This window comes from Heterodontus francisci, chromosome 20 (genome assembly GCF_036365525.1).
Source record: "Heterodontus francisci isolate sHetFra1 chromosome 20, sHetFra1.hap1, whole genome shotgun sequence".
Taxonomy (NCBI): Eukaryota; Metazoa; Chordata; class Chondrichthyes; order Heterodontiformes; family Heterodontidae; genus Heterodontus; species Heterodontus francisci.
In genome coordinates this window covers 92969973-92991989 of record NC_090390.1, presented here as the reverse complement: position 1 = coordinate 92991989, position 22017 = coordinate 92969973, and the positions used below count along the sequence as shown (strand labels likewise).

Below are 22017 nucleotides of genomic sequence, written 5' to 3'. Positions count from 1 at the left end.
AGGCAGTACCCAGTGTTATCGTGGTTCTGTGTTTACTGTTAAACTAAATTAGTGAATCAAAAGGAGTGTTTATGCCATAAGACTAATATGGAATCTATAAGCTCTTGACATTTGGACTGTCTCTTGGCCTTCTGCCAAAACAAATAAGAAGGGCAGGTTGTGGCATGTTTGTGCAAATCACACCACTGATTCCCAGTGGTTGTGTTCCCTGGGGAAGTTTCCTTGAGTGTAGATAAAGCTTCTCTCTGTGTGTCAGTCACCTCTCAGAAAATGCATCGACAAGAACTGATTCACCAATTGGACCTTATTTACTATCCTATTCTTGCAGCCGTTGGTGTTCCTGGTAAGTCACAGCACAGTTGCCATGAGTGTCATGTGCAATCTCTGTGTAAGTCAATTACTGAACCCCCGTGTGTTCAATAATATATTTGCCCTGTGGCTTTTGTTTCAAAGGAATCAGGTGAAATTTCAACTCTCTCCCTTTGTTATTGTGGAAATTCTTTCTCAGTGATTCTGAGACGGCAGATGCTTTTATTTTTATTGTACTCAACAGCTGGTATTTATATAGCACCTTTAATATAATAAAAACATCCCAAGCTGCTTCACAGGAGGGTACTAAAGCAAAATTTGACACTGAGCCACATAAGGAGATAAAAGGTGAGTATAAACTTGGTGAAAGTAGGTTTTAAGAAGTGGCTTAAAGGACGTAAGAGAGGTACAACAGGAGAGAGGTTTAGGAAGTAAATTCCATAGCTTTGGGCCTTGGCAACTGAAGATATGACTGCTAATGGTGGAGCAATTGAAATCAGAAATGGACAAGAGACAAGAGGAGTGCAGAGATCTCAGAGGGTTGGAGGGCTGGAGGAGATTACAGAGATAGAGAGGGGCAAGACCATGGAGGGATCTGCAAACAAGGATGAGAATTTTAAAATTGAGGCTTTGCTTAACCAGGAGCCAATGTAGGTCAATGCACACAAGGGTTGTGGCCAAACAAGACTTGGTGCGAGTGAGGACATGGGCAGCAGAGTTTTGGATGACCTCAAGTTTATGAAGGGTAAAACATGGGAGACCAGCCAAGCATGCATTGGTGGGAGATGGTGGCATAGTGGTAATGTCACTGGACTAGTAATCCAAAGGGCCAGGCTAATACCCTGGAGTCGTGGGTTCAAATCCCACCACGGCAGCTGGAAGAATTTAAATTTAATTAATAAAAATCTGGAATTGAAAGCTAGTCTCATTAATGGTGACCATGAAACTTTCATCAATTGTTGTAAAACCTATCTGGTTCAATAGTGTCCTTGAGGCAAGAAAATCTGTCATCCTTACCTGATCTGACCAACATGTGAGTCCAGACCCACAGCAATGTGGTTGAATCTTAACTGCCCTCTGAAATGGCCTAGTAAGCCACTCAGGTCAAGGGCAATTATGGATGGGCAACAAATGCTGGCTTTGCCAGCAACGCCCAGATCCCATGAAAGAAAAAAAATCAAGTCCAGAGGTAACAAACGCATGGGTGAGGGTTAAGCCTAGGACAGTGGCAGAAAAGAAGGAAGGTCAAGGAGTATTGAAGAGTTGGTTTAAGGAGTTAGGAGGGGAGCCGGCTACGGGGATCGAGCAAGGGAGTAGGACTGACTGGACAGCTCCATGGAGAGCCGGCACGGACTCGATGGGTCAAATAACCTCCTTTTGTGCCTTAGGTGACTCTATGGCTCATTGAACGGAGGAAGATGACAGCAGAGCGGGGTCTGGGAGGGGTAAAGAGAAAAGTAAAAAAGTGGGAAAAATTATGAAAATGGAAGTGATGGGCTCGGGTCTGAAGCAGCAGTAAAATGCACACACAGGGAAAACGAAAGTTACATTTGCAAACAAAAGGATTCCAGGTGGCAGAATCTGCCTGGCTCACAATGGGTCTACAGGCACCTGATTCTACACAGCAAGGCACCTCCAGCCAATACATTTCAAATGTCGGATCACAGGCTGCAGGACTCATTCTGCAATTGGGCCTTCAGCCATTTATTTGTGGAGTGAATCAAATTGCTAAAGACTGGCATCTGTGATTCTGGGCACTTCAGTTGGAGACCAAGATGGATCATCCACTCATCATGGTTGCAAATGCTTCAGCCTTGTCTTTTGCACTGAGCTCCACAATTATTGAGAATGGGGATATTCTGAATTCCTCCCATTTAGGATGCTGGTAGTGCCACACAACACAATGGTGGGTGGGTTTTTATGATAATCTGACAGTTTCATGGTCATCATTACTAATGCTAGCTTTTTATTCCAAATTTACTTAATTAACCAAATTTAAATCCCTCAGCTGCCATGGTGGGATTTGAACTCATGCCTCTAAAATAACTAATCCAATAACATAACCATTGTACTATTGTGCTTGTTATTTATTCCATTTGCAGTAAAATAAACTCAACTGTTGCATTTTAATAAAATATTTTCTTTTGCTAAAAAAAAAAACATGCTGTTGAAGCTTTTTGTCTTGGTACTTATCAGGACAAACACAAGAATGCCAAATTTCAAAGGGAGCAACAACTTATAGTGCATGAGAAAAGGCTGCTGATTGGTTGGCAAATCAACTCTGATTGGTTGAGGCATTTCCATGGAGAATGCACCAGGGAACTAATGTCCTTCACACTTTTGTTCACTTTTTTTTAGAACATTACAGCGCAGTACAGGCCCTTCGGCCCTCGATGTTGCGCCGACCTGTGAAACCATCTGACCTACACTATTCCATTTTCATCCATATGTCTATCCAATGACCACTTAAATGCCCTTAAAGTTGGCGAGTCTACTACTGTTGCAGGCAGGGCGTTCCACGCCCCTACTACTCTCTGAGTAAAGAAACTACCTCTAACATCTGTCCTATATCTATCACCCCTCAACTTAAAGCTATGTCCCCTCGTGTTTGCCATCACCATCCGAGGAAAAAGACTCTCACTATCCACCCTATCTAACCCTCTGATTATCTTATATGTCTCTGTTAAGTCACCTCTCCTCCTCCTTCTCTCCAACGAAAACAACCTCAAGTCCCTAAGCCTTTCCTCGTAAGACCTTCCCACCAGGCAACATCCTAGTAAATCTCCTCTGCACCCTTTCCAAAGCTTCCACATCCTTCCTATAATGCGGTGACCAGAACTGCACGCAATACTCCAGGTGCGACCTCACCAGAGTTTTGTACAGCCGCAGCATGACCTCGTGGCTCCGAAACTCGATCCCCCTACTAATAAAAGCTAACACACCATATGCCTTCTTAACAGCCCTATTAACCTGGGTAGCAACTTTCAGGGATTTATGTACCTGGACACCAAGATCTCTCTGCTCATCTACACTACCAAGAATCTTCCCATTAGCCCAGTACTCTGCATTCCTGTTACTCCTTCCAAAGTGAATCACCTCACACTTTTCCGCATTAAACTCCATTTGCCATCTCTCAGCCCAGCTCTGCAGCCTATCTATGTCCCTCTGTAACCTACAACATCCTTCGGTACTATCCACAACTCCACCGACCTTCGTGTCATTCGCAAATTTACTAACCCACCCTTCTACACCCTCATCCAGGTCATTTATAAAAATGACAAACAGCAGTGGCCCCAAAACAGATCCTTGCGGTACACCACTAGTAACTAAACTCCAGGATGAACATTTGCCATCAACCACCACCCTCTGTCTTCTTTCAGCTCGCCAATTTCTGATCCAAAGCTCTAAATCACCTTCAACCCCATACTTCCGTATTTTCTGCAATAGCCTACCGTGGGGAACCTTATCAAACGCCTTACTGAAATCCATATACACCACATCCACTGCTTTACCCTCATCCACCTGTTTGGTCACCTTCTCGAAAAACTCAATAAAGTTTGTGAGGCACGACCTACCCTTCACAAAACCGTGCTGACTATCGCTAATGAACTTATTCTTTTCAAGATGATTATAAATCCTATCTCTTATAACCTTTTCCAACATTTTACCCACAACCGAAGTAAGGCTCACAGGTCTATAATTACCAGGGCTGTCTCTACTCCCCTTCTTGAACAAGGGGACAACATTTGCTATCCTCCAGTCTTCCGGCATTATTCCTGTCGACAATGACGACATAAAGATCAAGGACAAAGGCTCTGCAATCACCTCCCTGGCTTCCCAGAGAATCCTAGGATAAATCCCATCTGGCCCAGGGGACTTATCTATTTTCACACTTTCCAAAATTGCTAACACCTCCTCCTTGTGAACCTCAATCCCATCTAGCCTAGTAGTCTGAATCTCAGTATTCTCCTCGACAACATTTTCTTTCTCTACTGTAAATACTGACGAAAAATATTCATTTAACGCTTCCCCTATCTCCTCTGATTCCACACACAACTTCCCACTACTATCCTTGATTGGCCCTAATCTAACTCTAGCTAGAACCTTCAAAAAAGGTTCAAAGCCTGGGCATGCTCCTTTTTCTTGCAGAGGACAGGTCCCTGCGTATGAATATATGCAGCTTCTAGCAAGTGTAAGTGAGCCACATTGTGAGCCCAACAGATAAGTTTAAAGTGATTTTTAGTGTAATTCTTAACACACTCGGGATTGTTCAGAAAATACTGTCCAATTGCAGAATCACATCTAACGTTGGACATTATGTTTTGAGTTCCCTGGTGCATTCTTCCTTGGACTCAGGGGTGGTGCCAGAGGACTGGAGAACTGCAATCCTGATTACCAATTTCCATACTTTTTTTACAGTGAACTTTGTGGCATTGGTGATCTTATCCCGTGGAAAATGTGGCCTCTCCCAGTGCATCAGCCGCTACCTGGTGGCAATGGCGTGGGCAGATCTACTGGTGGTGATCTTTGATGTGATATTATACAGGATTAGTTATATTTATTTCAGAGGTTCTTTCCTGGACATCACTCCTGTGTGTTGTATCATCATTGTGCTGCTTAATGCGGCCACAGACACTTCTGTCTGGTTAACAGTCACTTTCACCTTTGATCGATTTGTCGCTGTTTGTTGCAAAAACCTGAAAACAAAATATTGCACTAAGGAAATGGCAGCTGTGATCATCATGACGGTGTGCTTGCTGAGCTTGTTAAAATGCATCCCCTGGTACTTTGTATTTGGACCTCAGTTTATAATCAATAACATACCTTGGGATTGTATCGTAAAGCCAAGTTATTTTTCCTTCTTTGGGTGGGCACTGTTTGCCTGGCTCCACCGTATTTTCACCTCATTGCTTCCAATCACTTTAATCCTGTTGCTCAACATTCTGACTGTCAGACACATTTTAGGGGCAAACAGAGTTCGCAGAAGACTCCAGCATCACTGCAGTAGGGAGAAAAATAGTGACCCCGAGATGAAGAACAGAAGGAAATCCATCATTTTGCTCTTTGCTATATCTGGAAGTTTTGTACTTTTGTGGATGACAGGTGTTCTTTATTTCCTATTGTTGAGAATCACAAGTGCGTATTATTTATTATAAAGGTCCTTATGACCCAGTGTTTATTTTACAGCAAACCGCTCGCATGCTGCAGCTCCTGAGTTGCTGCACAAACACATGTATTTACATTGTGACCCAAACTAAATTTAGAGAGGAGCTGAAAAATGCAGCAATGTACCTGTTTACCCGAGTTAGGAATTAATTAAAACATTAAACCAGCTGATTGACTTCCCAGATTTATAGAGTCATAGAGTCGTACAGCATAGAAACAGACCCTTTGGCCCACCATGTCCATGTTGACCATAATGCCTATCTATACTAATCCCACCTGCCTGCATTAATTCCATATGCCTCTATGCCTTGCTCATTCAAGAACCTGTCCAGATGCCTCTTAAATGTCGCTACTGTTCCTGCTTCCACCACCTCCTCAGGCAGCTCATTCCAGATACCCACTATTCTTCGTGTGAAAATTTACCCCTTTAAACCTTCTCCCTCTCACCTTAAATCTATGCCCTCTAGTTTTAGTCACCCCTACCATGGGAAACAGACTCTGGCTATCTACCCTATCTATGCCTCTCATAACTTAATATACCTCTATCATGTCCCCTCTCAGCCTCCTTCGCTCCAGGGAAAACAGACCCAGCCTATCCAATCTCTCTTTATAACTCAAGCCCTCCAAACCAGGCAACATCCTTGTGAATCTTTTCTGCACCCTCTCTAGCTTAATCACATCTTTCTTGTAGTGCAGCGACCAGAACTGCAAACAGTACTCCAAATGCGGCCTAACCAACGTCATGTACAACTGTAACATGACGTCCCAACTCTTGTACTCAATGCCTCGGCCAATGAAGGCAAGCATGCCCATATGCCTTCTTCACCATCCTGTCTACCTGTGTTGCCACTTTCAGGGAACTATGTACTTGCACCCCAAGGTCTCTCTGCTCAACAACACTCCCCAGGGCCCTGTCATTCACTGTATATGACCTGCCCTGGTTTAACTTCCCAAAATGCATCACTTCACACTTGTCTGTGTTAAATTCCATTTGCCACTCCCTTGCCCACTTTCCCAGTTGATCTATATCCTGTTCTAACCTCAGACAATCTTCTTCACTGTCCACTATACCACCAATTTTGGTGTCATCTGCAAACTTACTAATCATGCCCCTTACATTCACATCCAAGTCATTAATATATATGACAAACAAAAGAAGGCCCTGCACCAATCCCTGCGGCACACCACTGGTCACCGGCCTCCAATCTGAAAAACAACCCTCCACTACCGCCCTCTGTCTCCTATCACCAAGCCAATTTTGTATCCAATTTACTAGCTCACCCTGGATCCCATGTGTTTGAACCTTCTGGACCAGCCTACCATGCGGGAACTTGTCAAAGGCCTTGCTAAAGTCCATGTAGACAACATCCATCGCCCTGCCCTCGTCAATCCTCTTGGTCACCTCTTCAAAAAGCTCAATCAAATTCGTGAGACATGATTTCCCACGCACAAAGCCATGCTGACTATCCCTAATCAGACCATGCCAGATGCATATAAATCCTGTCTCTCAGAATCCCTTCCAATAACTTTCCCACCACTGATGTAAGGCTCACCGGCCTGTAGTTCCCTGGCTTATCCCTGCTTCCCTTCTTAAATAAAGGCACAACATTAGCTATCCTCCAGTCTTCCGGTACCTCACACTTGGCTCACGATGATACAAAAATCTCTGCCAGGGCCCCAGCAATCTCCTCCCTTGCTTCCCAAAGCATCTTAGGATACACCTGCTCAGGCCCTGGGGATTTATCCACCTTAATGCGCTTCAAAACCTCCAACACCTCCTCCTTTGTAATGTTGATATGCTCCAGGATATCGCTGTTCCCTTCCTTGAACTCATTAGCTTCCATGACCTTCTCCACGGTAAATATGGACGAGAAATATTCATTTAAGACCTCGCCCATTTCCTGTGGCTCCACACTTAGATTGCAACACTAATCCTTAAGGGGACCTAATCTCTCCCTAGCTACCTTTTTACTCTTAATATACTTATAGAATCTTTTAGGATTCTCCTTTATTTTATCTGTCAGGGAAATCTCATGGCCCCTTTTTGCCCTCCTAATTTCCTTCTTAAGTGTACTCCTACATCCCCTATACTCCTCGAGGGACTCGCTTGATTCCAGCTGCCTATTCCTGACATATGCCTCCTTCTTTGTCCTGACCAGACCCTCAATATCCCTCGTCAACCAAGGTTCCTTAAATTTGCCAGCCTTGCCCTTCCATCTAACAGGAACATGCCTTCCCTGAACTCTTCCTATCTCACTTTTAAAAGCCTCCCACTTGCCAGGCGTCCCTTTACCTGTAAACAGCCTCTCCCATTCAACATTTGAGAGTTCCTGTCTGATGCCATCGAAATTAGTCTTCCCCCAATTTAGGACCTCAACCTGAGGACCAGTCCTATCCTTTTCCAACTCAAACTTTTTCTGTTGGTTGTGCTAAAAATTTACAACTGTACCTTGCAAAGGAAGTTACAACACACATTTCCAATTGTTTAAAACTCAATCAGATTCAACAAAAAGGGTTATAAACAGCATTTTAAAAATTCCAAATTTCAATCAATATTCTGGCACTGATCATGGAAATACAAATTTCTCATCACATGCTCATGTAATTATCCCTCATTACATATAAAACAATTCAGGAACTTAGGCAAGCCAAATAATATAACGAACTAAAAACAGGAAAGAAAACCATAATTGCATCCTAATCTATTCCAGCAGAGTCAAGAGATTGCTCCCTGACTCCCTGTATTATGCAGTAAAGGGATTTTAAATTCATTTCCAGGATGTGGATGTTGCTGGCAGGCCAGTATTTACTGCCCATCCCTAGTTTCCCTGAGAAAGTAGTGGCAGGCCCTCTTCTGGGAGCAGTTCAATCCCACTGAGAGACTGGTTAGGCCATTTCAAAGGACAGATAAGAGTCAACCATGTTGCTGGGGGTCTGGAGTCACAATAAGGTCAGACTGGGTATGGACGGCAGGTTTCCTTACTTACAGTCTTAGAGAAATAGAGTTATACAGCACAGAAACAGACCCTTCGGCCCATTGTGCTTGTGCCGGCCATCAAACACCTAACTATTCTAATCCCATTTTCCAGCAATTGGCCCGTAGCCTTGTATGCTATGGCGATTCAAGTGCTCATCTAAATACTTCTTAAATGTTGTGATGGTTCCTGCCTTTACCACCTCTTCAGGCAGTGCGTTCCAGACTCCAACCACCCTCTGAGTGAAAACATGTTTCCTCAAATCCCCTCGAAACCTCCTTCCCCTTACCTTAAATCTATGCCCCTGGTTACTGACCCCTCTGTAAGGGAAAAACATTCTTCCTATCTATCCTATCAATGCCCCCCATTATTTTGTATACCTCAATCATATCACCCCTCAGCCTTCTCTGCTCTAAGGAAAACAACCCTAGCCTTCTCAGTCTCTCTTCATAGCTGAAATGCTCCAGCCCAGGCAACATCCTGGTGAATCTCCTCTGCACCCTCTCCAGTGCAATCACATCCTTCCTATAGTGTGGTGCCCAGAACTGTATACAGTACTGCAGCTGTGGTCTAACTAGCGTTTGATACAGCTCCATCATAACCTCCCTGCTCTTATATTCTATGCCTCAGCTAATAAAGGCATGTATCCCATATGCCTTCCGAACCACCTTATCTACCTGTGCTGCTGCCTTCAGTGATATATGGACAAGTACACAAAGGTCTGTCTGACACTCTGTACGTCCTAGGGTCCTACCATCCATTGTATATTCCCTTGTCTTGTTAGTCCTTCCAAAGTTCATCACCTCACACTTCTCAGGATTAAATTCCATTTGCCACAGCTCCGCCCATCTTACCAGCCCATCTATATCGTCCTATAATCCAAGGCTTTCCTCCTCACTATTTACGACACCACCAATTTTCGTGTCATCTGCCAACTTATTGATCATACCTCCGATATTCACATCTAAATCTTTAATGTGCACTACAAACAGCAAGGGTCCCAGCACCGATCCCTGCGGTACACCACTGGTCACAGGTTTCCACTCGCAAAAACAACCTTCGACCATGACCTTCTGCCTCCTGCCACTAAGCCAATTTTGGATCCACTTTGCCAAATTGCCCTGGATCCCACGGGCTCTTACCTTCTTAACCAATCTCCCATGCGGGACCTTATCAAAAGCCTTAATGAAGTCCATGTAGTGTATATCAACTGCTTTACCCTCATCTACAAATCTAGTCACTGCCTCAAAAAATTCATTCAGGTTAGTTAGACACGATCTCCCCCTGACAAAGCCACACTGACTATCCCTGATTAATCCCTGCCTCTCCAAGTGGAGATTAATCTTGTTCCTCAGAACCTTCTCCAATAGTTTCCCAACCACTGATGTTAGACTCACCGGCCTGTAATTACCTGGTTTATCCCTGATACCCTTCTTAAATAATGGTACCACATTCGCTGTCCTCCAATCCACTGGTACCTCCCCTGTGGCCAGAGAGGATTTGAAAATTTGTGTCAGAGCCCCTGCTATCTCCTCCCTTGCCTCACATAACAGCCTGGGATACATCTCATCTGGGCCTGGGGATTTATCCACTTTTAAACCTGCTAAAACAGTTAATACCTTCCTCCCTTTAAACGCTGATATGCTCAAATATCTCACAATCCCCCTCCCTGATCTCTACACCTACATCGTCATTCTCCATAGTGAACACCGATGAAAAATAATCATTTAAAACCTCACCTATGTCCTCCGGCTCCGCACACAGATTGCCACTTTGGTCCCTAATGGGCCCTACTCTTTCCCTGGTTCTCCTCTTGACCTCAATATAAAACTTAGGATTTTCCTTTATCTTGCCCGCCAGTGTTTTTTCATGTCCCCTCTTCACTCTCCAAATTACTTTTTTAAGTACCCCCCTACACTTTCTATACTCCTCTCGGGCCTCCACTGTTTTTCAGCACTCTGAATCTGCCATAAGCCTCCTTTTTTTCCTGATCCAATCCTCTATATCCCTTGACATCCAGGGTTCCCAGACTTGTTGGTCCTACCCTTCACCTTAACGGGTACATGTTGGCTCTGGACTCTCACTATTTCCTCTTTGAATGACTCCCATTGGTCTGATGTAGACTTTCCTACAAGTAGCTGCTCCCAGTCCACTTTGGCCAGATCCTGTTTTATCATCTTAAAATCGGCCTTCCCCCAATTCAGTACCTTTATTTCCGGCCCGTCTTTGTCCTTTTCCATAACTACCTTAAATCTTACAGTGTTATGGTCACTATCCCCGAAATGCTCCCCCACTGACACTTCTACCACTTGTCGAGCTTCATTCCCTAGGATTAGGTCCAGTACTGCCCCTTCTCTTGTAGGACTTTCTACGTACTGGCTCAAAAAGCTCTCCTGTATGCATTTTAAGAATTCCGTCCCCTTTAAGCCTTTTGCACTCAGACTATCCCAGTTGATATTGGGGAAGTTGAAATCCCCAATATTACCCTATTATTTTTACACCTCTCTGAGATTTGCCTACATATCTGTTCCTCTATCTCTCCCTGACTGTTTGGAGGCCTGTAGTACACTCCCAGCCAAATGATTGCCCCCTTTATGTTTTTAAGTTCGACCCATATGGCCTCATTTGAGGAACCTTCTAAGATATCATCCCTCCTTACTGCAGTAATTGACTCTTTGATCAATAGTGCAATGCCACCTCCTCTTTTACCCCCTCCCCTGTCACGCCTGAAGATTCTATACCCTGGAATATTGAGCTACCAGTCCTGCCCCTCCCTCAACCATGTCTCTGTGATAGCAATAATATCATAATGCCATGTGCTAATCAATGCCCTCAATTCATCTGCCTTACTAATAAGACTCCTTGCATTAAAATAGATGCAATCCAGCCTTGCATTTTTCACTTGTGCCTTAACAGGTCTATATTTGCTCTGCCTTCCAGACTGACTCAGTTTCTCTTCTATATTTGACTGTGCATCAACCCCCTACTGTACCTCCACTCTGTATCTCATCCCCCTGCCAAATTAGTTTAAACCCACCCCAACAGCACTAGCAAACCTCCCAGCAAGGATGTTGGTCCCGTTCCAGTTCAGATGCAACCCGTCTGACTTGTACATGTCCCACCTTCGCCAGAAACAGACCCAGTGATCCAGGAACCTAAAGCCCTCCCTCCTGCACCACCTCCTCAGCCACGCATTCATCTGCTCTATCCTCCTATTCCTATACTCACTAGCACATGGCACCGGGAGTAATCCAGAGATTACAACCTTTGAGGTCCTGCTTTTTAATCTGCTACCTAGCTCCCTAAATTCTTGTTGCAAGACCCCATACTTCTTTCTCCCTGTGCCGTTGGTACCAATGTGTACCACGATCTCTGACTGTTCACCCTCTCCCTTCAGAATGTCCTGCAGCCACTCTGAGACATTCTTGACCTTAGCACAGGGAGGCAACATACCATCCTGGTGTCTCACTTGTGGCCACAGAAACGCCTCTCTGTTCCCGTTACAATTGAATCTCCGATCAGTATGGCTCTCTCACTCTTTTTCATCCCCTCCTGTGCAGCAGAGCCATCCGTGGTGCCACGAGCCTGGCTGTTGCTGCTTTCCCCTGAGAGGCCATTTCCCCCAACAGTATCCAAAGCGGTATATCTGTTTGAGAGGGGGATGGCCACGGGACTCCTGCACTACCTGCCTGTGCCTACTACTCCTCCTCATGGTCACCCATCCCTTTTCTGCCTGTGCAGCCATTACCTGTGGTGTGACCACCTCACTAAACATGCCATCCACGACGTCCTCAGCATCGTGGATGCTCCACAGTGAGTCCATCCGCAGCTCCAGCTGCACAATGCGGTCAGCTAGTAGCTGCAGCTGGACACACGTCCTGCACACATGGTCGCCAGGGACACTGGAAGTGTCCCTGATTTCCCACATAGCGCAGGAGGAGCATGCCACGGGGCTGAGCTCTCCTGCCATGACTTAGCCTTAGATTAAGCTCCTTAGTTACTCCCTTTAATTTAGAGTACTAATTACGGTAGGGACCTTATTCTACTCCAAACACTACCTACTGCAATCTAAAATCCCGACCTTTACTATTACCTCGACTATTGAAAGTAGTAAAAAAGGGTAGTAATACCCACCTGTTCCTACTTACCAATCAGCTGCCTCCCCTTGCAACGCATCTCTTTCTGAACTGTGGCATCAGTCGAGGAACTCTCTCGCTGCCCCTGTGAGAGTGTGTGAGAGTATGCCTCTTTTAAGCTGCTGGAACTCCCGCTCGCCGGTGCCTGTCTCCTCGCAGGTCCACCTTGGTCTCGCCTTGGTATATTTAAAGCATATGGTGAACCAGATGGGTTTTTTCAGATAGCTTCATGGTCACTTTTACTCATGGCAGCTTTTTATTTAATGCCATAATTTTTCTTAAATTGAATTCAAATTCTCAATCTACCACTTTCTCTGGATTATTAGTCCACTTTCTATAGTCCATTGTGAAAGGTATAAAGGGGAAAATTTGCAGGGAAATTACAGAGAGGTGTAAAAACTATAGAGTAGTAATAATGCAGGACTTCAATTATCCTAATATAGGCTGGGATGGTAATAGTGTCAAGGACAAAGAGGAGCAGGAATTTCTGAAGTGTGTTCAGGAGAGTTTTCTCGATCAGCATGTTTCTGGCCCAGTGAGGGAGACAGCGTTGCTGGATCTGGTTCTGGGAAATGAGATAGGTCAAATGGATCCAGTATCATTAGGGGATCATTGAAGGAACAGTGATCATAGTATCATAAGGCTTAGGTTAGCCCTGGAAAAGGAAAAGGAACAATCTAGAGTAAAACTACTAAATTGGTGGACAGCCAGTATCAGTGGGCTGAGAACAGATCTGTCCCAGGTAAACTGGAATCAAAGATTGGCTGGCAAAACTATTTATTTTTATTCTTTCATGGAATCTGAGCATCGCTGGCAAGGCCAGCATTTGTTGCCCATCCCTAATTGCCCTGTAATGGAGCCTTTAAAGAGATGATGATTTGGGTACAGTTGAGATACATTCTCACAAAGGGGAAAGGTAGGGCAACAAAGATAAAGTGAGAGACATAGAGAGTAAAATGAAACAGAAAAGGGGACAAAAAACAGATGTCACAAGAACACAATAAATAGGAGCAGGAGTAGACCATATGGCCCATCGAGCCTGCTCCACCATTCAATACGATCATGGCTGATCTAAGGCTTCAACTCCACTTTCCCGCCCACTCGCCATTTTCCTTGTGTGAGGATAAACCCAGGGACTACAGGCTAATCGGTTAAATCTTGGTGGTGGGAAAGCTTTTGGAAAGTATAATCCAGGACGATGTTAACAGTCACTTTGATAGTGTGGATTTTATTTATTTAGAGATACAGCACTGAAACAGGCCCTCCGGCCCACCAAGTATGTGCTGACCAAGAACCACCCATTTATACTAACCCTACAGTAATCCCATATTCCCTACCACTTACCTATACTAGGGGCAATTTACAATGGCCAATTTAACTATCAACTGCAAGTCTTTGGCAGTGGGAGGAAACCAGAGCACCCGACAGAAACCCACATGATCACAGGAAAAACTTGCAAACTCCGCACAGGCAGTACCCAGAATTGAACCCGGGTCCCTGGAGCTGTGAGGCTGCGGTGCTAACCACTGCGCCACTGTGCCGCCCCAATTGAGGAAAGCCAGCACAGATTTGCCAAAGGCAAATTGTGTTTAACTAACCTGACTGGGTTTTTTGCTGAAATAATGGAGATGGTTGACGAGGGTAATGTAATTATTATAATGCATATAGACTTCTAAAAGGCACACAATAAACTTTCCAGCAAAGTTGAAGCCCATAAAATAAAAGGGACAGTGGCAGCATGGATACAAGATTGGCTGAATGACTGGAAATAGAGAGGAGTGGTGAACGGTTATTTTTTGGACTGGAGGAAGTTATACAATGGGCTTCCCAAAGGGTTGATACGAGGACAACTGCTTCATTTGATATATATTAATAACCTAGACTTGCGGTACAGGGCACAATTTCAAAATTTGCAGATGACACAAAACTTGGAAGTATTGTGAACTGTGAGATGGATAGTGATAGTCAAGAAGACATGGACAGGCTGGTGGAATGGGCAGACAAATGGCAGATGAAATTTAGTGCAGAGAAGTGTGAAGTGGTACATTTTGGTAGGAAGAGTGAGAAAAGGCAATATAAAATAAATGATACAATTCTAAAGGGGGTTCAGGAGCAGAGTGACATGAGGGTATAAGCGCATAAATCATTGGAGATTGCAGGGCAGGTTGAGAAAGCAATTAAAAAGTATACAGAATCCTAGGCTTTATAAATAGAGGCACAAAGTACAAAAACAAGGAAGGTTATGAAGAACCTATACAAAACACTGGTTGAACCTCAACTGGACTATTGTGTCCAATTCTGGGCACTACACTTTAGGAAGGATGTGATGGCTTTAGAGAGGTAGCAGAAAAGATTGATGAGAATGGTCTCAATGATGAGGGACTGGTTACTTGGGTAAATTGGGGTTGTTCCCCTTAGAGAAGAGAAATTTGAGAGGAGATTAGATAGAGATGTTTAAAATCATGAGGGGTCGAGACAGAGTAGATAGAGTGAAACTGCTCCCATTGGCAGAAAATTCAAGAATAAGATCGCACCTATTGAAGGTGAGTAGCAAAAGAACCAAAGGCAACATGCGGAGAAACATTTTTATGCAGCCAGTGGTTAGAATCTGCAATGCACTCTCTGAGAGTGTGGTGGAGGCAGTTTCAGTGTGTGTTTCGGATCTGGAATGCACTGTCTGAGAGTGTGGTGGAGGCAGGTTTAGTGAGTGTTTAGGATCTGGAATACACTGCCTGAGAGTGTGGTGGAGGCAGGTTCAGTGAGTGTTTAGGATCTGGAATGCACTGTCTGAGAGTGTGGTGGAGGCAGGTTTAGTGAGTGTTTAGGATCTGGAATGCACTGCATGAGAGTGTGGTGCAGGCAGATTCAGTGTGTGTTTCGGATCTGGAATGCACTGCCTGAGAGTGCGGTGGAGGCAGGTTTAGTGAGTGTTTAGGATCTGGAATGCACTGCCTGAGAGTGTGGTGCAGGCAGATTCAGTGTGTGTTTCGGATCTGGAATGCACTGCCTGAGAGTGTGGTGGAGGCAGTTTCAGTGAGTGTTTAGGATCTGGAATGCACTGCCTGAGAGTGTGGTGGAGGCAGGTTCAGTGAGTGTTTAAGATCTGGAATGCACTGTCTGAGAGTGCGGTGAAGGCAGGTTCAGTGAGTGTTTAGGATCTGGAATGCACTGCCTGAGTGTGTGGTGGAGGCAGGTTCAGTGAGTGTTTAAGATCTGGAATGCACTGTCTGAGAGTGTGGTGGAGGCAGGTTCAGTGAGTGTTTAGGATCTGGAATGCACTGCCTGAGAGTGTGGTGCAGGCAGATTCAGTGTGTGTTTCGGATCTGGAATGCACTGCCTGAGAGTGTGGTGGAGGCAGGTTCAGTGAGTGTTTAGGATCTGGAATGCACTGTCTGAGAGTGCGGTGAAGGCAGGTTCAGTGAGTGTTTAGGATCTGGAATGCACTGTCTGAGAGTGCGGTGAAGGCAGGTTCAGTGAGTGTTTAGGATCTGGAATGCACTGTCTGAGAGTGCGGTGAAGGCAGGTTCAGTGAGTGTTTATGATCTGGAATGCACTGTCTGAGAGTGCGGTGAAGGCAGGTTCAGTGTGTGTTTAGGATCTGGAATGGACTGCCTGAGAGTGCGGTGGAGGCAGGTTTAGTGAGTGTTTAGGATCTGGAATGCACTGCCTGAGAATGTGGTGCAGGCAGATTCAGTGTGTGTTTCGGATCTGGAATGCACTGCCTGAGAGTGTGGTGGAGGCAGGTTCAGTGAGTGTTTAGGATCTGGAATGCACTGTCTGAGAGTGCGGTGGAGGCAGGTTCAGTGAGTGTTTAGGATCTGGAATGCACTGTCTGAGAGTGCGGTGGAGGCAGGTTCAGTGAGTGTTTAGGATCTGGAATGCACTGTCTGAGAGTGTGGTGGAGGCAGGTTCAGTGAGTGTTTAGGATCTGGAATGCACTGTCTGAGAGTGTGGTGGAGGCAGATTCAGTGCGTTTCGGATCTGGAATGCACTGCCTGAGAGTGTGGTGGAGGCAGGTTCAGTGAGTGTTTAAGATCTGGAATGCACTGTCTGAGAGTGCGGTGAAGGCAGGTTCAGTGAGTGTTTAGGATCAGGAATGCACTGTCTGAGAGTGTGGTGGAGGCAGGTTCAGTGAGTGTTTAGGATCTGGAATGCACTGTCTGAGAGTGCGGTGGAGGCAGGTTCAGTGAGTGTTTAGGATCTGGAATGCACTGTCTGAGAGTGTGGTCGAAGCAGGTTCAGTGAGTGTTTAGGATCTGGAATGCACTGTCTGAGAGTGTGGTGGAAGCAGGTTCAGTGAGTGTTTAGGATCTGGAATGCACTGTCTGAGAGTGTGGTGGAGGCAGGTTCAGTGAGTGTTTAGGATCTGAAATGCACTGTCTGAGAGTGTGGTGGAGGCAGGTTCAGTGAGTGTTTAGGATCTGGAATGCACTGTCTGAGAGTGTGGTGGAGGCAGGTTCAGTGAGTGTTTAGGATCTGGCATGCACTGCCTGAGAGTGTGGTGGAGGCAGGTTCAGTGAGTGTTTAGGATCTGGAATGCACTGCCTGAGAATGTGGTGCAGGCAGATTCAGTGTGTGTTTCGGATCTGGAATGCACTGTCTGAGAGTGCGGTGGAGGCAGGTTCAGTGAGTGTTTCGGATCTGGAATGCACTGTCTGAGAGTGCGGTGGAGGCAGGTTCAGTGAGTGTTTAGGATCTGGAATGCACTGTCTGAGAGTGTGGTGGAGGCAGGTTCAGTGAGTGTTTAGGATCTGGAATGCACTGTCTGAGAGTGCGGTGGAGGCAGGTTCAGTGAGTGTTTAGGATCTGGAATGCACTGTCTGAGAGTGTGGTGGAGGCAGGTTCAGTGAGTGTTTAGGATCTGGAATGCACTGTCTGAGAGTGTGGTGGAGGCAGGTTCAGTGAGTGTTTAGGATCTGGAATGCACTGTCTGAGAGTGTGGTGGAGGCAGATTCAGTGCGTTTCGGATCTGGAATGCACTGCCTGAGAGTGTGGTGGAGGCAGGTTCAGTGAGTGTTTAAGATCTGGAATGCACTGTCTGAGAGTGCGGTGAAGGCAGGTTCAGTGAGTGTTTAGGATCAGGAATGCACTGTCTGAGAGTGTGGTGGAGGCAGGTTCAGTGAGTGTTTAGGATCTGGAATGCACTGTCTGAGAGTGTGGTGGAGGCAGATTCAGTGCGTTTCGGATCTGGAATGCACTGCCTGAGAGTGTGGTGGAGGCAGGTTCAGTGAGTGTTTAAGATCTGGAATGCACTGTCTGAGAGTGTGGTCGAAGCAGGTTCAGTGAGTGTTTAGGATCTGGAATGCACTGTCTGAGAGTGTGGTGGAAGCAAGTTCAGTGAGTGTTTAGGATCTGGAATGCACTGTCTGAGAGTGTGGTGGAGGCAGGTTCAGTGAGTGTTTAGGATCTGAAATGCACTGTCTGAGAGTGTGGTGGAGGCAGGTTCAGTGAGTGTTTAGGATCTGGAATGCACTGTCTGAGAGTGTGGTGGAGGCAGGTTCAGTGAGTGTTTAGGATCTGGCATGCACTGCCTGAGAGTGTGGTGGAGGCAGGTTCAGTGAGTGTTTAGGATCTGGAATGCACTGTCTGAGAGTGTGGTGGAGGCAGGTTCAGTGAGTGTTTAGGATCTGGAATGCACTGTCTGAGAGTGTGGTGGAGGCAGATTCAGTGAGTGTTTAGGATCTGGAATGCACTGTCTGAGAGTGTGGTGGAGGCAGATTCAGTGTGTTTCGGATCTGGAATGCACTGCCTGAGAGTGCGGTGGAGGCAGGTTTAGTGAGTGTTTAGGATCTGGAATGCACTGCCTGAGAGTGTGGTGCAGGCAGATTCAGTGTGTGTTTCGGATCTGGAATGCACTGTCTGAGAGTGCGGTGAAGGCAGGTTCAGTGAGTGTTTAGGATCTGGAATGCACTGTCTGAGAGTGCGGTGAAGGCAGGTTCAGTGAGTGTTTTGGATCTGGAATGCACTGTCTGAGAGTGCGGTGGAGGCAGGTTCAGTGAGTGTTTAGGATCTGGAATGCACTGTCTGAGAGTGCGGTGGAGGCAGGTTCAGTGAGTGTTTAGGATCTGGAATGCACTGTCTGAGAGTGCGGTGGAGGCAGGTTCAGTGAGTGTTTAGGTTCTGGAATGCACTGTCTGAGAGTGCGGTGGAGGCAGGTTCAGTGAGTGTTTAGGATCTGAAATGCACTGTCTGAGAGTGCGGTGGAGGCAGGTTCAGTGAGTGTTTAGGATCTGGAATGCACTGTCTGAGAGTGTGGTGGAGGCAGGTTCAGTGAGTGTTTAGGATCTGGCATGCACTGCCTGAGAGTGTGGTGGAGGCAGGTTCAGTGAGTGTTTAGGATCTGGAATGCACTGTCTGAGAGTGTGGTGGAGGCAGGTTCAGTGAGTGTTTAGGATCTGGAATGCACTGTCTGAGAGTGTGGTGGAGGCAGATTCAGTGAGTGTTTAGGATCTGGAATGCACTGTCTGAGAGTGTGGTGGAGGCAGATTCAGTGTGTTTCGGATCTGGAATGCACTGCCTGAGAGTGCGGTGGAGGCAGGTTTAGTGAGTGTTTAGGATCTGGAATGCACTGCCTGAGAGTGTGGTGCAGGCAGATTCAGTGTGTGTTTCGGATCTGGAATGCACTGTCTGAGAGTGCGGTGAAGGCTGGTTCAGTGAGTGTTTAGGATCTGGAATGCACTGTCTGAGAGTGCGGTGAAGGCAGGTTCAGTGAGTGTTTTGGATCTGGAATGCACTGTCTGAGAGTGCGGTGGAGGCAGGTTCAGTGAGTGTTTAGGATCTGGAATGCACTGTCTGAGAGTGCGGTGGAGGCAGGTTCAGTGAGTGTTTAGGATCTGGAATGCACTGTCTGAGAGTGTGGTGGAGGTAGGTTCAGTGAGTGTTTAGGATCTGGAATGCACTGTCTGAGAGTGTGGTGGAGGCAGGTTCAGTGAGTGTTTAGGATCTGGAATGCACTGTGAGAGTGTGGTGGAGGCAGATTCAGTGTGTGTTTCGGATCTGGAATTCACTGCCTGAGAGTGTGGTGGAGGCAGGTTCAGTGAGTGTTTAGGATCTGGAATGCACTGTCTGAGAGTGTGGTGGAGGCAGGTTCAGTGAGTGTTTAGGATCTGGAATGCACTGTCTGAGAGTGCGGTGGAGGCAGGTTCAGTGAGTGTTTAGGATCTGGAATGCACTGCCTGAGAGTGTGGTGGAGGCAGATTCAGTGTGTTTCGGATCTGGAATGCACTGTCTGAGAGTGCGGTGGAGGCAGGTTTAGTGAGTGTTTAGGATCTGGAATGCACTGCCTGAGAATGTGGTGCAGGCAGATTCAGTGTGTGTTTCGGATCTGGAATGCCCTGCCTGAGAGTGTGGTGGAGGCAGGTTCAGTGAGTGTTCAGGATCTGGAATGCACTGTCTGAGAGTGCGGTGAGGGCAGGTTCAGTGAGTGTTTAGGATCTGGAATGCACTGTCTGAGAGTGCGGTGAAGGCAGGTTCAGTGAGTGTTTAGGATCTGGAATGCCCTGCCTGAGAGTGTGGTGGAGGCAGGTTCAGTGAGTGTTTAGGATCTGGAATGCCCTGCCTGAGAGTGTGGTGGAGGCAGGTTCAGTGAGTGTTCAGGATCTGGAATGCACTGTCTGAGAGTGCGGTGAGGGCAGGTTCAGTGAGTGTTTAGGATCTGGAATGCACTGTCTGAGAGTGCGGTGAAGGCAGGTTCAGTGAGTGTTTTGGATCTGGAATGCACTGTCTGAGAGTGCGGTGGAGGCAGGTTCAGTGAGTGTTTAGGATCTGGAATGCACTGTCTGAGAGTGCGGTGGTGGCAGGTTCAGTGAGTGTTTAGGATCTGGAATGCACTGTGTGAGAGTGCGGTGGTGGCAGGTTCAGTGAGTGTTTAGGATCTGGAATGCACTGTCTGAGAGTGCGGTGGAGGCAGGTTCAGTGAGTGTTTAGGATCTGGAATGCACTGTCTGAGAGTGCGGTGGAGGCAGGTTCAGTGAGTGTTTAGGATCTGGAATGCACTGCCTGAGAGTGCGGTGAAGGAAGGTTCAGTGAGTGTTTAGGATCTGGAATGCACTGTCTGAGAGTGTGGTCGAGGCAGGTTCAGTGAGTGTTTAGGATCTGGAATGCACTGTCTGAGAGTGTGGTGGAGGCAGGTTCAGTGAGTGTTTAGGATCTCGAATGCACTGTCTGAGAGTGTGGTGGAGGCAGGTTCAGTGAGTGTTTAGGATCTGAAATGCACTGTCTGAGAGTGTGGTGGAGGCAGGTTCAGTGAGTGTTTAGGATCTGGAATGCACTGTCTGAGAGTGTGGTGGAGGCAGGTTCAGTGAGTGTTTAGGATCTGGCATGCACTGCCTGAGAGTGTGGTGGAGGCAGGTTCAGTGAGTGTTTAGGATCTGGAATGCACTGTCTGAGAGTGTGGAGGAGGCAGGTTCAGTGAGTGTTTAGGATCTGGCATGCACTGCCTGAGAGTGTGGTGGAGGCAGGTTCAGTGAGTGTTTAGGATCTGGAATGCACTGTCTGAGAGTGTGGTGGAGGCAGGTTCAGTGAGTGTTTAGGATCTGGAATGCACTGTCTGAGAGTGTGGTGGAGGCAGATTCAGTGAGTGTTTAGGATCTGGAATGCACTGTCTGAGAGTGTGGTGGAGGCAGATTCAGTGTGTTTCGGATCTGGAATGCACTGTCTGAGAGTGCGGTGGAGGCAGGTTTAGTGAGTGTTTAGGATCTGGAATGCACTGCATGAGAGTGTGGTGCAGGCAGATTCAGTGTGTGTTTCGGATCTGGAATGCACTGCCTGAGAGTGCGGAGAAGGCAGTTTCAGTGAGTGTTTAGGATCTGGAATGCACTGTCTGAGAGTGCGGTGGAGGCAGGTTCAGTGAGTGTTTAGGATCTGGAATGCACTGCCTGAGAGTGCGGTGAAGGCAGGTTCAGTGAGTGTTTAGGATCTGGAATGGACTGCCTGAGAGTGCGATGGAGGCAGGTTTAGTGAGTGTTTAGGATCTGGAATGCACTGCCTGAGAATGTGGTGCAGGCAGATTCAGTGTGTGTTTCGGATCTGGAATGCACTGCCTGAGAGTGCGGTGAAGGCAGGTTCAGTGAGTGTTTAGGATCTGGAATGCACTGTCTGAGAGTGTGGTGGAGGCAGCTTCAGTGAGTGTTTAGGATCTGGAATGCACTGTCTGAGAGTGTGGTGGAGGCAGGTTCAGTGAGTGTATAGGATTTGGAATGCACTGTCTGAGAGTGTGGTGGAGGCAGGTTCAGTGAGTGTTTAGGATCTGGAATGCACTGTCTGAGAGTGTGGTGGAGGCAGGTTCAGTGAGTGTTTAGGATCTGGAATGCACTGTCTGAGAGTGTGGTGGAGGCAGATTCAGTGTGTTTCGGATCTGGAATGCACTGTCTGAGAGTGCGGTGGAGGCAGGTTTAGTGAGTGTTTAGGATCTGGAATGCACTGCATGAGAG

The 22017-nt window shown here is 46.6% G+C and overlaps 1 pseudogene; it reads left to right on the top strand.

Annotated features, from left to right (window-relative positions):
* Window positions 1-270: 270 nt before the first annotated feature.
* LOC137380895 (probable G-protein coupled receptor 139) overlaps window positions 271-22017 on the top strand; it is a 46754-nt pseudogene continuing 25007 nt past the window's right edge.